Source organism: Coregonus lavaretus, assembly GCF_964263955.1.
Source record: "Coregonus lavaretus genome assembly, chromosome: 38".
NCBI classification, from domain to species: Eukaryota; Metazoa; Chordata; class Actinopteri; order Salmoniformes; family Salmonidae; genus Coregonus; species Coregonus lavaretus.
Genome location: NC_140025.1, coordinates 25,324,835 through 25,333,756, shown reverse-complemented (window position 1 = coordinate 25,333,756; position 8,922 = coordinate 25,324,835).

Genomic DNA, 8,922 nt, shown 5'->3' with positions numbered 1-8,922 from the left:
TAAAAGTGAATTTGTCCAAATACTTATAGAAAACAAAACTTCTTCAAATGGGAGGACTAGATACATAAGTGCTTTCATTTCTAAACGGTGAAACTGATATGCATGTTAATACCCTCAAATAAAAGGTGACACTGTACTGTCGCCTCATATGAAGCATTTGGTCTCAAATCCAAAATGGTGGATTATAGAGCAAAATGTAATAATTTTAGCTTCACTGTTCAAATAAATATGTAGGGGAGTGTACAGTATATACAATACTACTCCCTATATAAAAGGAGAGTTTCACAAAATAACCAAAGATGAGTACAGTTCCTTGACCTTTAAAAGGATGACTCTTCTCTCCCAGTAACTCCTCCATAACCATTGTGTGTGTGCTTTGTTGTGTTACCTTGAACATAATCACATTTCTATCCAGACTGAGACATACAGCAAAGGACCCAAAAGAACAGACAACTGCATACATATTCTCTCTGTTATCAACTTTGCTAAGCTGTGAACTGTAACGTAATATAACAACTGTAATGTCAGCATACTACCTCAAATTGGCAGCAAACACAACCATACAGCAAAATCCCCCCACAAAGCTGCAAGTAAATACCAAATTATCCCTTACAATTCAATTAATCATTCATGATAAAGGATGCAATTAAGGGGGGAAGTATGAGTTCTTGGAACCACTTTGAATCACAATCTGAACATTATACAGTATTGAAGTGACACGTTGTTTAGCAGGAAGTAACCTTGTAGTTTTTGAACTTTTGTAGTGTTTTTGAATTGTGTTCAATGGGCAAAAACTTAGTGCAATGGTCTTCAGTGCAAAAACGTAATAAAAGGCATCTGGAAGAAGTAAATTCATCCACAAACACATATCATTTTATATATATCTTAAATGACTGTGTTTTCACAAATTTGATTATATAATCGTCAAGCCCAGTCTAAAGAAAGATTAGGGGACATGATACAGAAGTAAAGTAGAAGAAGCGGTTACTTTCACAGGGTATTCAACTCAGAAAGCTGCTGAGATTTCTCACGCACAGTTGCTTCTTTCTGTGATTTCCAAGTGAATTTTAAAAAGTGTCCACATGAAAAGAAACAATGCACTTTTTGGATATCTTAATCCAGCTTGGCCTCAAAGACTATAGGTATCATACTAAACGTAAATGTTGTATCCCTCCAATTAGTATGATATGTTACATTTGTTATGGTTACATATGACAGAAGGATACTTAACCCAAAAACTAAAGGAAGGAAATTGGTTGGGGAGGATGGGTGGGACGATAACATGAACATCTAACAACCCAATGGTTGTGTGAGCTAATTAGCAACTTTGCAACTACTTAGAATGTAACTCTTCCCATAATGCTAACCCTAACCCCTAACCCTAACCCCATATCCTAGCTAACGTTAGACACCTAGCCAACCATAGCCACAACAAATTGGAATTCGTAACATAATGCGTATTGCAAATTCATAACATATTGTACGAATTGGAATTCGTAACATATCATACAATTTGAGGACCTAACATATCATACAAAATGGATGATGGACATCCACAAATTAATACATACCATACAAAACGTAACATATCTTACTAAATGGAGGGAGAAAAATGTGGATGTCTATCTGCACCCTCTGACTATCTGCACTGCCTCTATGCACATTCACATTACTTTCTCACACACTCACACACACACACGCATTTTGTTACGTCAACCCCTGAGTCCAGGTTGCTTGATTTCCCCAGCATTATTACACTTGTTGTGAGTGTACCAATTGTAGCAAGTGTATTACGTGTGTCATGTTCTATTGCTTTGGCACACATGCATCCTCCATCACATGTTCCTACACGAGTTGCCAGTGCCACCAGATGTGACTGGTGTACTTGAATAGGGATTTTCTGTACCCATCCAGTCCCTCTCACTCACTCCGTTCCTCCCTCTCTGCACTACCTATTCAGGTGACGTGAGACAGAGGCTATGTCCCAAATGACACCCTATTACCTGTATAGTGCACTACGTTTGACCAGAAAAAAAGGAACAGGGTACCATTTGGGACGCAAACACACTAAGAAGAGGACTATCAGCACCCCAGCTGGGTACAAGGGGCTGGGGACAAACACACACAAAGAGTCAACATATTTAAATATAAAGGGGTCATTTGATATCATCAGAAGGAAATATTCTCAGGCCCTGAGACACTGAGACAGGAGTATGTTATGTCTTCGTTCTTTGCTTTAATATCAACTAAATATCAACGAAACCATATCACCATTGAATATGCGTCTCATAGTGGCAGTGCTGTAGGATAGATATCTCTGCAAGCTCTCATTGGGTGCCATTTGAAAATGATGGCAAACAGAATGCTTTCTATGTAACCTATTAGATTGACAGCATACACTGCTTTATAACCACAGAATACATTGACTTACTTCCCACGTTCATAGAACATTAACAGAGGAACTACAAGATCCAATCTATATATCTTTTTTTTAATGTGATGTCTTTGTACGGTGGACATGCAAATGGGAAAGTAATAAAATACCAAAGTATGTGCTTTGATTATAGATGTGGAGCCAGTAGTGGTTTGACCAATAGGCTACCCTTTTCCATAGAATTACTTTAACTACTGCAGTGTTTCATAATCATAACGCATGACCTCAATGTGCAGCCAATCTCCTTTTTTTAGTAATAGAATATCTAACCTCAAACAGATGACATATGATTTTCAGTCTGTCCATTCAAAGCCCCCTCAAAAAGTAATCTCTCTCTCTCTCTCTCTCTCTCTCTCTCTCTCTCTTGCTCTCTCGCTCTTTCACTCAGAGAAACAGATCTTGGCCACGGCCTTCCCCCCACAACTATATTAAGCTCTGTTCCCCAATCCTCCGGCCTAGCTGTTGGGGACTTGCATAAGCTGCTTACTGTGCCTGCCTCCACCCTACAACTCCAGCTGTAGACCTTTGCTTGTGTGAGCATGTGCCTGTGTGTGTCTGCTTGTTTGCTTGTGTCTGTGTGGTGTGTGGATGCGGTGATGGCGTGTGTGTGTGTGGGGGAGGGGAAGGGGGGGTTCTTCATATCATGTATTACTCGTCTGCAATGACACTTTACACTTTTTGAATAGATTCCCCCATTTCAATAGGGTTGACTGTAATCTTAACTTAAATTGAACAAAACATATTCTGTTTACATATATAGGTGGTAACCTTAGCTAAGAAGACAGAGACTCTGTCTAGATGCCATACATGCTTTACTGTGTCATCTACTGTAACAGAGCCATGTCATGTATGCACATGGCACCGATAAGATTACGAACCCAGCCTATGTGTAGTTTAAGGACACTTACACACGCAACGATGGTTGGTGGAAAATTCTCCTTCGATCCCACTTTTAGAACAAGGACAAGATACAAGATCTGAATAGGATACAAGAAAACTGAGAAATCAGGAATGCTAGTTTGGGTCACCCAGTAGACACCAAGCACTTTCTGGTGAACACACATATATACACACACACACACACACACACACACACACACACACACACACACACACACATACACACATATATATATATATATATATATATATATATATATATATATATATATATATATATATATATATATATATATATATATATAGTGCATTCGGAAAGTATTCAGACCCCTTGACTTTTTCCACATTTTGTTACGTTACAGCCTTATTCTAAAATGGATTCAATTGTTTTTCCGCCCTCATCAATCAACACACACAATACCCCATAATGACAAAGACAAAAACAGGTTTTTAGAATTATTTGCAAATTTATAAAATATACAAAACTGAAATCACATTTATATAAGTATTCAGACCCTTTACTCAGTATTTTGTTGAAGGACCTTTGGCAGCGATTAAAGCCTCAAGTCTTCTTGGGTATGACGCTACAAGCTTGGCACACCTGTATTTGGGGAGTTTCTCCCATTCTTCTCTGCAGATCCTCTCAAGCTCTGTTGTATGGGGAGCGTCGCTGCACAGCTATTTTCAGGTCCCTCCAGAGATGTTAGATCGGGTTCAAGTCCGGGCTCTGGCTGGGCCACTCAAGGACATTCAGAGACTTGTGCCAAAGCCACTCTTGCGTTGTCTTGGCTGTGTGCTTAGGGTCATTGTCCTGTTGGAAGATGAACCTTCGCCCCAGTCTGAGGTCCTGAGCGCTCTGGAGCAGGATTTCATCAAGGATCTCTCTGTACTTAGCTCCGTTCATCTTTGCCCTGATCCTGACTAGTTTCCCAGTCCCTGCCACTGAAAAACACCCCCACAGCATGATGCTGCCACCACAATGCTTCACTGTAGAGATGGTGCCAGGTTTCCTCCAGATGTGATGCTTGGCATTCAGGCCAAAGAGTTTAATCTTGGTTTCATCAGACCAGAGAATCTTCTTTCTCATGATCTGAGAGTCTTTAGGTGCCTTTTGGCAAACTCGAAGCGGGCTGTCATGTGCCTTTTAATGAGGAGTGGCTTCTGTCTGGTCACTTTACCATAAAGGCCTGATTGGTGGAGTGCTGCAGAGATGGTTGTCCTTCTGGAACGTTTTCCAATCTCACAGAGGAACTCTAGAGCTCTGTCAGAGTGACCATCGGATTCTTGGTCACCTCCCTGACCAAGGCCCTTCTCCCCAGATTGCTCAGTTTGGCCGGGCGGCCAGCTCTAAGAAGGTTCTTGGTTGTTCCAAACTTCTTCCATTTAAGAATGATGGAGGCCACTGTGTTCTTGGGGACCTTCAATGCTGCAGAAATGTTTTGGTACCCTTCCCCAGATCTGTGCCTCGACACAATCCTGTCTCAGAGTTCTACGGACAATTCCTTCGACCTAATGGCTTGTTTTTTGCTCTGACATGCACTGCCAACTGTGGGACCTTATGTAGACAGGTGTGTGCCTTTCCAAATCATGTTCAGTCAATTGAATGTACCACAGGTGGACTCCAGTCAAGTTGTAGAAACATCTCAAGGATGATCAATGGAAACAGGATGCACCTGAGCTCAATTTCGAGTCTCATAGCAAAGGGTCTGAATACTTACGTAAATAAGGTATTTCAGTTGTTTATTTTTAATACATTTGCTAAAATTTATAAAAACGCTTTGTCATTGTGGGGTATTGTGTGTAGATTGCTGAGGATGTTTTTTTTATTTAATCAATTTTAGAATCAGGTTCTAACGTAGCAAACTTTGGAAAAAGTCAAGGGGTCTGAATACTTTCCAAAGGCACTGTATGTTTAGCCATTTGCTTGTTACCATTTGCTGAGCTGTAAGGAACACAAAATAATACACTGAACCACAGAGGGGATTTAAACAGATTTATAGTAAATCATGTGTTAACATTATTTTCTCTGGAAGGAATTTTCTTGTTGAGTCCACCGTGGATTATGCAAGCATAGCAAGTGTGTGAGTGAGTGAGTGGCCGTGTCTGAATAGGCTACCCATACTAGTGTACTACACACTTAAACTGCGTATACAACACATTAAGCAAGTGCAACTCAATATTAGGAAGGTGTTCCTAATGTTTGGTATACTCAGTGTAAGTGAAATAGTTTGCTTAATTTTTTTTTTTACAATACAATATATTAAAAAGCATATTTTCTGTGGGTGTAATAGTGTGGGTGTACACCAACAGCAGAATGCTGCAGGCGTATACCGTCATAAAAAAGATTAACGCTAGTAGACCGCTGTTTGGCCAGCTCATCCTGCTTGAGGCTGTTCTAAGGAAAAAAGGGGGACAAAAAAGGGGGGGGGGGCTGTTTGGTATACTCTGTGTGTACTCATCGTCGCATACTATTTAGCACGTACCGTTTAGAAAAAAGTATGCAGTATGCAACAGCGGCAACGCAGTAGTGGCTCCTGACTGACTGATTAGGTGGGGCGGAGCAGAGTGCAGATGGATCTTTCAAAATTCAACAGACATGCATTGCAATTCGATTAATTTCTCTAAACTCTGAATAGAATAGGAATGCAACCTACTCGGGCTGGTTATAGGCAGACTATCACATTCATCCTATACAGTAGCCAATATAGCCCATCTATCCTAAAAGGGATTTAAGACAGAAACAGGTAATTTGGTTCACTTTCAACATACACTACATGACCAAAAGTATGTGGACACGAACATCTCATTCCAAAATCATGGGCATTAATATGGAGTTGGTCCCCCCTTTGCTGCTATAACAGCCTCCACTCGTCTGGGAAGGCATTCTACTAGATGTTGGAACATTGCTGCAGGGATTTGCTTCCATTCAGCCATAAGAGCACTAGTGAGGTCGGGGAGTGATGTAGGGCGGTTAGGCCTGGCTCGCAGTCGGCATTCCAATTCATCCCAATGGTGTTCGATGGGGTAGAGGTCAGGGCTCTGTGCAGGCCAGCCAAGTTCTTCCAGACTGATCTCGACAAACCCATTTCTGTATGGATTTAGCTGTGTGCACGGGGGCATTTTCATGCTAAGCAAGGAAAGCGCCTTCCCCAAACTGTTGCCTCAAAGTTGGAAGCACAGAATCGTCTAGAATGTCAATGTATGCTGTAGGATTAAGATTTCCTTTCACTGGAACTAAGTGGCCTAGCCCAAACCATGAAAAACAGCCCCAGACCATTAGTCCTCTCCACCAAACTTTACAGTTGGCACTATGCATTGGGGCATCCGCCAAACCCAGATTAGTCCGTCGGACTGCCAGAGGGTGAAGCGTGATTCATCACTCCAGAGAACGCATTTACACTGCTCCAGAGTAAAATGGCGGCGAGCTTTACACCACTCCAGCTGATGTTTGGCATTGCGCATGGTGATCTTAGGCTTGTGTGCGGCTGCTCGGCCATGGAAACCCATTTGCTCCCGACAAACAGTTATTGTGCTGACATTGCTTCCAGAGGCAGTTTGGAACTTGGTAGTGAGTGTTGCAACCGAGTACAGACGATTTGTACGCGCTATGCACTTCAGAACCGAGCAGTCCCTGTGTGGCCTACCACTTCGCGGCTGAGCCATTGTTGCTCCTAGACATTTCCACTTCACAATAACAGCACTTACAGTTGACCGGTGCAGCTCTAGCAGGGCAGAAATTTGATGAACTGACTTGTATCTCTATTTGCACAGCATCTTCTGCACATACAGTGAGGGAAAAAAGTATTTGATCCCCTGCTGATTTTGTACGTTTGCCCACTGAGAAAGACATGATCAGTCTATAATTTTAATGGTAGGTTTATTTGAACAGTGAGAGACAGAATAACAACAACAAAATCCAGAAAAATGCATGTCAAAAATGTTATAAGTTGATTTGCATTTTAATGAGGGAAATAAGTATTTGACCCCTCTGCAAAACATGACTTAGTACTTGGTGGCAAAACCCTTGTTGGCAATCACAGAGGTCAGATGTTTCTTGTAGTTGGCCACCAGGTTTGCACACATCTCAGGAGGGATTTTGTCCCACTCCTCTTTGCAGATCTTCTCCAAGTCATTAAGGTTTCGACGCTGATGTTTGGCAACTCGAACCTTCAGCTCCCTCCACATATTTTCTATGGGATTAAGGTCTGGAGACTGGCTAGGCCACTCCAGGACCTTAATGTGCTTCTTCTTGAGCCACTCCTTTGTTGCCTTGGTCGTGTGTTTTGGGTCATTGTCATGCTGGAATACCCATCCACGACCCATTTTCCATGCCCTGGCTGAGGGAAGGAGGTTCTCACCCAAGATTTGACGGTACATGGCCCTGTCCATCGTCCCTTTGATGCGGTGAAGTTGTCCTGTCCCCTTAGCAGAAAAACACCCCCAAAGCATAATGTTTCCACCTCCATGTTTGACAGTGGGGATGGTGTTCTTGGGGTCATAGGCAGCATTCCTCCTCCTCCTCCAAACATGGTGAGTTGAGTTGATGGCAAAGAGCTCGATTTTGGTCTCATCTGACCACAACACTTTCACCCAGTTCTCCTCTGAATCATTCAGATGTTCATTGGCAAACTTCAGACGGGCCTGTATATGTGCTTTCTTGAGCAGGGAGATCTTGCAGGCGCTGCAGGATTTCAGTCCTTCACGGCGTAGTGTGTTACCAATTGTTTTCTTGGTGACTATGGTCCCAGCTGCCTTGAGATTATCGTATCTGAAGATTATGCCTTTGTTAAATGTTTTGGAGGAACAAAGAATGTTGTTTTATGATCTTAGTTCAAATGTAGCGTTGGGAGGGTGATGCCCCAGGGGAGACTGGTGATTGGCCAGAAGAGGGGAGTCACTCCTCTTTTTGCATTGTTTATAAATAGGGGGTAAACGATGAGACGGCAGAACGGCCATAGCAATCTGGGGAGCCGTTCTCCGGACATCGCGAGTCTGTACCTATGCTGTAAACTCGTGATTTTAATAAAAGCCTCTAACACGATGCAGCATAGCGGACTTTTTGTTGACAGCAATAATTGCCACCACTCATCATATACGACATAATGGCGCCCAACATGGGGCTGGGTTTGCGTCTCCTCCTTGTTTCAGTCAACCGCCAGGCTAACTCTCTGAAGCATGGCCGAAAGGGTGAGTTTTTCTTACCGCTTCGGAGTTTGTTAGATTGGATATGACTTGTGTACACTGGAGGGATGTACCATTTCGACCTTGCCTCGGGTGGTGTTATTGTGGTCGACTGGAGTCTGCTAAAATTTATTCCATTGAAACGGCAGATAATTGGAAGTTTTTAGAGCATGAAACGGTAGGATTTAAGTATTGAAGTGACGATTAAGGCAGATATGCGCATTCTTTAGGGCACTGTACCATTTAAGACCTCCAGGGGGGGCCATTTTAGATGTCGGGCCGGCAATCCGTTTACACGATAGAATGGGTGGACGGTGGGTTTCTTTTTTGTAAAGAGAGCTCGGATTCATGGGGTTTATCTGATTGTAATTATGATTTGACTCTCGTCCGACGGGGTGTTTGATTGG